The following is a 9,586-nucleotide window of genomic DNA, read 5'->3' on the forward strand; positions in this document are numbered from 1 at the left end:
AAAATCTTTTAGAAAGGAGACAACGTTCATGGTATGTCCAACACCTCCACTACCATTTGGGCTTACTGGGGGCCCTGGCTGAGGGCAATGCCTTGGCTGATCATTCCATTATGTTGATTCATAGCCCCCCATAGCATGTAAGCTGCACACAAAGTTTCATACATCTGTGGGGGCACTCCATCGCCTTTCCCCTGACCTCCCCAAAGTCACCTGTAAACATTTAGTATGCATCTGTAAGTCATGTGCATCGTTGCTCCCCCTTGGCCCACTCCAGCCCAATGGCACTCTCCCAAGGAGCCTCATTTCTAACTCTCTTTGGCAAATGGATGTCACCCACGTCCCTTCCTTTGGATGCCTTAAATATGTCCACAACATCATAGATACATGTTCCATTCTTCAATATGCTACAGCCCTGTCCTGAGAAAATGCTAAATACGCCATCCTAGCCCTTAAACAGGCCATGCTGGTTATGGGAGTCCCATGGCAAATAAGACCGATAATGGGCCATGCTATTCCAGCGCCACCTTTGCCAACTTCTGCTCCTCCTGGCATATCAAACATATTACCAGCATCCCATACAGCCCCCAGGGCCAGGGCATTATTGAGAGGTCCCACTGTATCCTCAAAGCTCAACTACAAAAGGAAGGGGGAGCAAAAACGCCACATGAAGCCCTGTTCGCCCTAAATTTCTTAACTTTTGATGACCAGGGCCTCTCCCGGCCTTTAAACACTGGAACTCATTTTCAGCCCAGACACCTCTCCCACTGTTCAGTTGGAAGGACCCTTTTACTGGCCACTGGAAGGGACCACACCTGCTACTAACCCAGGGTTGAGGATTTGCTTGTGTCTTCCCAGAAAATTCCTGGACCCCAGTGTGGATACCAGCCTGCAATGTCCGATTCGCCCCAGAAGCAGACCTACGTGCCATCCAAGCAGCTGGAGAAGCTGACCATTGATGACCGCCTGTGCATCCCCCCATAGTTGCAAAAGACCTATGGGAACAAATATACAACAGATTTCAAGGCTTTTTCTCCCCTGCTAACTTAATCACATGGGCTGTCCTGTTTGCTGCTTTCTGTATTGTTTTGATAGCATTTAAGTGCCTCTATAACCTGGTTTCTAGAGTAAGCCGTACTCCGGCCCTACTACTTGAGGTCTGCCAAGCTCAAGTACAAAAGGAATGGGGAGACGAGAACAGTCCTGGCTTGGGGATTTACTTGGCACCTTGGTAAAGGCATGATGAACCCACAGGATCATCAGCTCAAGCCTTATGGGCACACTCCAAGGCTGCCTGACCCTCGCCCCATGTTGCCCTACACAGTGAATTCCCCATTTCTTTGTTGTCACTGTACAAAGCCTGCCCAGTCCCTCATGGTGCCATCTCAGTGATGGCTGACCTAACTTTTAAAGTGATTGGCTACATTAGCACTCGTGGAGCCTAGTGATTGGTACCTATTCACTATAAAACCTGCTGTACTTCCTAATAAACTTTAGATCTGCATCAGAGAACCTGGTCTCCGGTGTTTGCTTGTCATCCGACTGATGCCACCACCTCACCCTCGATCCCCAAGGACCCCCAATATTGCAACAAGACATGAGTATTAAATGATTAGGAAGGACAGAGAGTAGCCAAAAGGATACATGGGGGAGAAGAGTTTGAGAGGTTAACACAAAGAGAACAGAGGTAGCTGTGGGCTGGGGAAGATAACTGAGAAGGGGTGTTGGGGGCCTCTGTTATGTGAAGTAGAAGTCTCTTCATATCCGGATAGCTCACGAGCTCGGAGCCATGTGCTGAGACTCCTTTCATATCAGGGTGCCTTCCCGGCATTTTTCCTAACTCTCTTTTTGAAGTGCCCGCCACAAATGCCCTAACATAAACATGGCCTCTGGCTCTAGGAATACCATGCTTTCCTGTGTGATTTTTCAGGCAGTCAGCGGTCTGGCAGCATGGCAGAAACCCACTTCCATATGCAAATAGAATGTCTCACAAAGTATCTATCAGCCAAAGCTTTTACCACTACCCCCATGGTATAAAAATATCCTAGCCTTCTCTTAATAGTGGGAGATCGGGTCAGAGACTGAGTCCCAGAGATTGGGTCCCAGAGAGAATAAAGCTGTAAGCACAGACTGAGCCGAGCCTTGAGTCTTGTGTACCGGTGACCGAGACGCGGAGCCGGGCATGGCGGGAAAGCCTGCGCGACCAGAGAAGCAGACGCCTGTGGCCAGGCCCGCCGCGACTCTCCAGGTGTGCCCGCGCACACCACGCCAGGGCGCCCAGCGCGCGCCATAAAGGGGAACCACAAAACACACTTTGTTCAAATGTCATAATGGTATTAACACAATATATGCCAATTAAAGTTCTTCAAAAAGGAGAGGGGTTGGCCTGTGGTTTTTGTAGGCAGGTATAACTGACAAGGTTGTTAAGGAAACAGCATCAGCTTGTACCAATGAATGGATGTTTTTAGGACTTGTGGGGCATTGGTACAATTCCATACTCCACCCTGTTCAAGTTGCCTCATAAAATTCAACTGTGGCAGTGGTAGGGTAGTAGAGATTAGGACAAGGGCTCAGAAGGTTGTTTAGGTTTTGAGACAAGAATGACTTCCTTTGTAACTCAGGCTGACCTCAAAAATTTCAATCCTCCTGCTTCAGCCTCTTGAGGGCTGGGATTACAAGAATGTTCTACAATGCACTTTCAAAGCTTTTAAAAAGAATTATCCACCTCCTTCTGCTTCCCTGGGCCTGACTGACCCGCCTGAGGCCTCTCTCCTACCTGGAGGCCTATCTCCAGGGTAAGTCCATTGCGCCCTCCACCCTTGATGCCCCCAGCCTCATTCACGTGCCCATCTCCACCGCCATTCCCTCCTCCAAGTTTGGGCCCTGCCCCATTCCTGTCTTGGGGTCCCAGACACCTGGGGAATCAATACTGCTCCCTGATCATTTTCATTCAGAACAACGTAGTGCCTTTTCTTGGCCCCAGGAGCACTGCTTCTGGGCCTGGCCCCGCCCTCACATCCCTCTGCTTCCTTGGGCCTGCAGGAGCTGCAGCATGCCTCTCTCCTACTCGCAGGCCTCTCTCCGGGGTAAGTACATTGTGCCCTCCATGCCTTGACTCCCCCAGCCTCATTAACCTTCCCATCTTTGCCACCGTTCTCTCCTCCGAGTTTGGGCCCTGCACCATTCCTTGTCTTGGGGGCCCCAGACACCTGGGGAATCAACACTGCTCCCTGATGCTTTCCATTCAGACCAATGTAGTGCCTTCTCTGGGCCCCAGGAGCACTACTTCTGGGCCTGGACCCACCCTCAACTCCTGTGGGAGCCTGCGAGCAACCTTGCAAAGATGGCGCTGAGAGGAAACGACTAGGACAAGGCTTGGCGTGTTTTGAAAACCTCCCGATTGGCTGAAGGACACTTCCTCATCCCTGGGGATGCATGATCAGTGTGTGATCATCGTTGACGCCTATGGGACCCTGTCCAAGTGGCAGGCTGACCTTTAAACTGATTGGGTGCATTCGGGGAGGGGCTTTCCAAGGATTTCCAGACTGTTTTTTGCCTATATAAGCTCCGTGACACCTTCAATAAACGAGTTCCAGCTTGACAAGACTCCCTGTCGTGTATGATTGTCTTCAGCGAAGAGGGTTAGCGGAACGGGCGGACAGCGCACTCAACTTTCCCTGACCCCCATCGCAGCAGGTCCCTCCAGGGTGGGACCTTGGGGTGGACAACTGCAATTGGCGCCCAACATGGGGCACGAAGAGAGGGCCTAGATTGGTCAGGGCCAAGCGAGGTCCGAGATGAGACCCAAGAAGATGAGTAACAGCATCAGTAAGCCTGAGGACCCAACATTTAAAGCACTGAGATACATGCTGAAGAGTCCGGGTCTGGAATTAATGGACCAGAGTGCACTGAGGGTGTGGGGGGATGCCCTACACTTTGCCCCTTGGTTGACAACCAGAAATCTGCTTAAGGTGGGATGTCTGGGACCAAGTTGAACGGCTCACTCGGCAGAGGGAGATTCACCTGGGGGTGGACCCTCCATTGGGATTCTACTCCATTATCTCTGCCCTGAAGTCATGCTTTAGGGCCAGGAGCCCAACGACCCCAGAGCCAGAGCCCAAAAGGGCCGACCCCTGCTCCAACAATTGGGTCAGGTTTGACGAAGAGAGGAGCCAGGCGACAAAACCAAAACCAAAAGCCACAGTGGGTGCTTGAGCTCCCAAGGAGGCGAGGGGGGGCACATGTAAAATGGCCACCATGGCCAGAGGAGGAGCATCCTGCCTCTCCCTCAGCTCCCTTCAAATGTCCAGAAAAGAAATGGAAACCCACAGGGTACAAGGGAGAGAGGGCAAAACTGAAACCTCCTGCGGATGCCCGTACTTGGGCAAGCTCCCTGCCACTCCCAGAGGGACCGCCTGCAGAATGGCCACCATGGGCGGGGATGGAGCACCTTGCCCCCCTCCCAGCGCCCCGCAATCACCCGGAAGGAAAGGAAGAGTCCATATAGGGTAAAGGAGGACGAACCGACAGCATATCCTGAGGTAATAAGCCGCAGGGGGTGGTAGAGGCATTCCAGGTCAATGTAAACCCTGGGGGCAATCATCACGCTCCCTGGTACCCCTGGGATGCTAAGGATTTAAAGGACTTGAAAAAGGCGGTGGCTGAGGATGGACCCAATTCACCTTGGGTGGAAACCCTCCTACAGGGCTTGTTCCACCAGCCCTGTACTGCTAAGGACTGGCTGGACCTCACGAAAGCCGTCCTCCCAAGCCCCATGTTTATTAAATGGTGCACCTTCTTTAAGGAGGAGTGCCGAGTTCAGGCAGAAAGGAATTTGGCTGCCACCCCCCCCCCATCCTTATTACCTTTGGGATGCTGTCAGGTACTGCTTATCAGTATCCTACAGGATTACAACAGGCAGCCATCGCTGCACCCTATACAGATCAAGTGAGGACTTTAGGGCTATTGGCCCGGAAAAAGTTGGATGAGGGACCCACAGAGGCTCCAATTGTGGGGATCACTCAAAACCCTAATGAGTCCCTTCATGAGTTTGTGGACAGGGTGAAGAGGAACCTACGACGCAAACTCCTCCCCGGCCCGCTAAGGGAACAGTTCACTAAGCTATTAATATGGGATGGGATGAACTCCGATAATAAATTGGCCTTCGCCGGACTTAGGGACAAGTCCATGGGAAGATGGACAGTGGATGCTAAGGATGTGGGGGCTCAGACACACCAGGCCAGGGCCATGGAGGGAGCCTTGCAGTCCCACACGGAGGCACTGACCTCTGCCTTGTCACAAGTATTCTTGGCATCAGCAGGGGCTGGGGAACCACAATTAGGAAAAGGGGGACCACAGAGAGGGAGCCAATGCTTTGGCTGTGGCCAGCCTGGACACTTTAAGAGAGACTATCCAGAAAAGGGTAACAGGCCCAGACCCGGGGGGAGAGGGCCTGATGGGGCCCCAACCAGGCCGTGTCTTCAATGCCGTAAGGGATTCCATTGGAAAAACGACTGTAGGTCTCAGTTTGACATTGAAAGGAAGCCCTTAAACTAAATGAGGGGCATCCTCTAGCCCCGTCATCCCAAAGAGGCATGAGACACAGCCTCCCATCGGGTCAGGCCCAGTGTCCTGCCTGGACGTCCAGTTTTAACCCGTCTGCAGGCCAATTGGAAAGTCCCCATAGTCGCAGGTGTGAGGCCCAAGATGGACATACTCATAGATGGAAAGAGGTTTCGATGCTTAATTGACACACAGGGGGTGATAAAACCATCCTCCGGAAGGAGGAAGTCCCACAGCATTGGACTTTGGTTCCAGGGCCCCAGATCCTGGGCGTGGGAGGCAACACCCCATCAGAGGAAGTTAAAGAGTAGCTCTGCTGGCAGGATGCCTATGGGGACAAGGGAAAAGTGCAGCCTCTGGTGGCCATAGGGCTATCAAGCAACCTTATGGGACAGGACATCTTGGGGGATGCCCAGGCCTTCAACATCACTGATAAAGCCTTTTTAGATGACATAATAGATGAGGAGGAAGTGGAGGAGGGAGTTTACCCCTCCCTCTAGAGGGTTGCCTAATCTCCAAAATTATTGAGGAGAGCCCCCCAAGGTCCCTAGGATTCACCCCCAATTCTAGAGCCCACTGTTCCTCGGGTTCCCGCTATCCAATGGACTGCAGGGCTGCCAATCTGGATTGAGCAGTGGCCATTACCTTCAAATAAGTTACAAGCCTTAAAAGTGATTGTTCAGGAGCAGTTACAACTGGGCCATATCCGGCCTTCTACAAGCCCCTGGAACACTCCTGTGTTTGTTATCCAAAAGTCCTCAAAAAAATGGACAATGCTCCAAGACCTCCGGAAGGTTAATGAGAGAATGGTCCTGGTGGGTACCCCACTCAGAGGACTACCCTGGATTCCCGCCATTACCTCTGACATGGTCTTACTGACCATAGATTATTAAAAATTGCTTCTTCTCCATTTCATTACATCCCAAGGACTGTGAAAAATTCGCTTTTTTGGAACCTACACTCGGTTATAGCACCCCTGATGAGAGGGATGAATGGACGGTGCTGCCGCAGGGCATGGCCAACAGCCCAGCATACTGACAAAATTATGTGGGATCAGTCCTAAAACGTGTGGAGAAACATGATGGGGTCTTACTACCTGTGTATATAGACGATATAATTCTGGGAGCCCCTACCACTCAACAGCTGGAGGGTGCATATAAAACGACCCAAAAATGCTTAAAAAGAGGAGGCCTCCATGTCTCCTCAGATAAAATACAAATTCTCCCACCCTTTAAGATATTAGGGACCGAACTCTCTTTGGAAGGAGTATTTCCGTTAAAACCCCAGTTATATATTCCCATGGTGCTGACCATGACCAGTTTATAAAAATCATTGGGAGAGATTAATTGGTTCCGATCTTGGCTCCCCATCTCCACTGGGGTCTTACAACTGCTGTTCCAATTGTTAGTAGGAAACAACCCTCTGACACAATCCACCTGAGTCCCCAGCACCATGAGATACTAAGCCAGGTTCAAAAGACAATAGATCGAGCCCAATTGGCTAGATATAACCCCTCCAAAGATTTAGAATTCTGGGTACTGCCCAGAGGAACCCTAATGATGTCGGCTGTCATCCAAGAAGGAAAGCCTCTCCAATGGGTGCATGCCTCCTTGGGAGGTGTGCTGCGGGTCTATACACCCACAGATCAGCTGGCAGACCTCCTGAAAAAGGGACGTGAAATAACTGTGAGACATATGGCCAAGACCCCCACAAAATCATTGTCCCCTATCAGCTTAAAGATTTTAATTGGCTATGTAAAAATAATGGCCACCTGGCCCTGAGCCTAGAAGGGTTTTGGGGAGTATTAGATTGCCATTATGGGCCTCATAAATGGGTCAGCTCCTTCTGTTCTCTCCCCTGGAAGGACCCCCAGCTCTTCCTCCGAAAGCCCCTGCCAGATGCCTGTATGGTGTCTACTGATGGGGGCCGGTATGGGGCTGCTGCGGTGATCTGTTCCAGGAAAAATGCCGAGCCGCAGAGATTTTCATATCAGTGCAGCAGATCGGTCCAGTTTAAAGAACTCATGGCCAATGTCCTAGCCTTAAGTAAAGTAGAAGAACCCATAAACTTATTCATTGATAGCTTGTATGTGGCTAACCTCCTCCCAGGGCTTTTGGGCTCGTATTATCCATCACCTTAGAGGACACCAACATCTGCTTGGGTTTCTATCACTAGGCAACGCCGAAGCAGGTAAGTTGGCCTCTACCCAGCTCAGGTCAGCCAATATATCCCCGGCCCAAGATTTAGATGAGCTCACCCATGTCAATTGGCCAGGACTCCACAAAGTATTTCCTCATATACCTATTGCTGATCTAAAGAAAGTCAAACTTGCTAATCTTTCCAACCCCACCTCCAGGTGCCCCCATTACAGCCCCCAGGAGTAAACCCCAGGGGCCTCAAAACCAACACTCTTTGGCAGACTGATGTCACACATTTCCCTCCCTTTGGTAAACTCAAATACATATTTGTCTCTATTGATACATATTCATATACATGTTGGGCTACTGCCCACACACTGGAAAGGGACAAACATGCTCAAAGTCACTTCCTCCAATGCTTTGCCACTCTGGGCTGACCCCACAGGGTTAAAACGGAAAATGGGCCATGCGTTGTGAGCCAGACATTACATGAATTTTTCAAACAATGAAATGTCCAACATAATACAGGAATCCCTTACAATCCCCAAGGCCAGTCAATTGTAGAACGCAATCACCAGTGTATAAAATCACAATTACAAAAACAAAAAGGGGGAGAAAGCCCACATCAGCAACTACTCATGGCCCTGTTTGCTATCAATATTCTCAATTTTCAAAAAACTCAATCAGAATCAAAATCCCAAAAACACTGGGGCAAGCAAGAACAACGACCCAAGGTGTGGGTACACTGGAAGGACCCCGTTATGGGGCAATGGAGAGGCCCAGACCTGTTGGGAGCTATTAATCTATTATGTACATAAGCTGTGGCAGGCTTGTTTACTGAGTTTGTGTTTTGCACACCAGTACCTAATTTGCCAAGTCAGGAGGATTGTGTTTATATGGTGGAGCTCACAAAACAAGTATCTGACTATAAAAAGACAAAGCAAAAATAAACTGGGGCTGCAGTCTCTACTGACAGTCCTCCCAAGTATCTTTTTCTCTGTCTCTTGCTTTTTCTTTCAATCCTCACTCCCTGTTTCAGGTACTGTCCATCTTCGCTGGCTGGCACCGGCAAGAGGTGCCTGGAAATGGGACCTGAAATGTAGTGGAAAAAGTGAAGGACACCACTGGAGAAATTAATTGAGTACACTTGGTAAGATTGGGCAGTGGTGATTATTTATCTTGGGAGAAGATGGGGTAAGGAAACAGTAACACAGTTTTTGTAAGGAATATGCTTGGGGCCTGAGGAGCAAAGGCTGAGACTGAAGAGGAGAATCCAATGAAAGGCGGCTGGGATAAATGTGAAACCAAACGTTCCGCTCCGCCAGAGCCAGTTCCATTAGCCTAGCCACCACCATTTCTTGAGGACCCCCGTCTGCGGCTAGAAGAGGGATCTCTTGACCCTGAGGATGATTCTGCCCCAGGAGAGGAGACAGTTGAGTACAATCAGGAGAAGTATCCACCTCTAATTGCTTTGCCTGAGAAATCTAACTATCACTGGGTAATTAAGCAATTAAGGGCAGAGTTAGAGGCTGTGAAGAAGGAAATGTTAAAGAAGAAAAAAAGAATTAGGACCACCCCAACACCCTCTATTATGGTAGAATTAGATCCTCCTCCGAGGCCACCGAAGGTTGTTGCGCCTCCCATGATTGCCATAGCTCAGGAGCCTTCGGCAGGAATCTGGTACCTGCTTAGAACTGTGCAATCTCCGCTACAACAGGCCATTGGGGCCACGGTAGAGCGAGGAGAGTCAGTGCATGGATTTCAGGTCTTCCCAGTTTCTGAGCAAGTTGATCAGCAGGACAACAGAGTGCGGTCTCATGCACCTGTGCCTTTTAAGCAGCTTAAGGAACTAAGGACTGCTTGTGCTCAGTATGGTCCTACTGCCCCTT

The sequence above is a fragment of the Nannospalax galili genome, unplaced genomic scaffold (genome assembly GCF_000622305.1).
Source record: "Nannospalax galili isolate Female #2095 unplaced genomic scaffold, S.galili_v1.0 scaffold39, whole genome shotgun sequence".
Lineage (NCBI taxonomy): Eukaryota > Metazoa > Chordata > Mammalia > Rodentia > Spalacidae > Nannospalax > Nannospalax galili.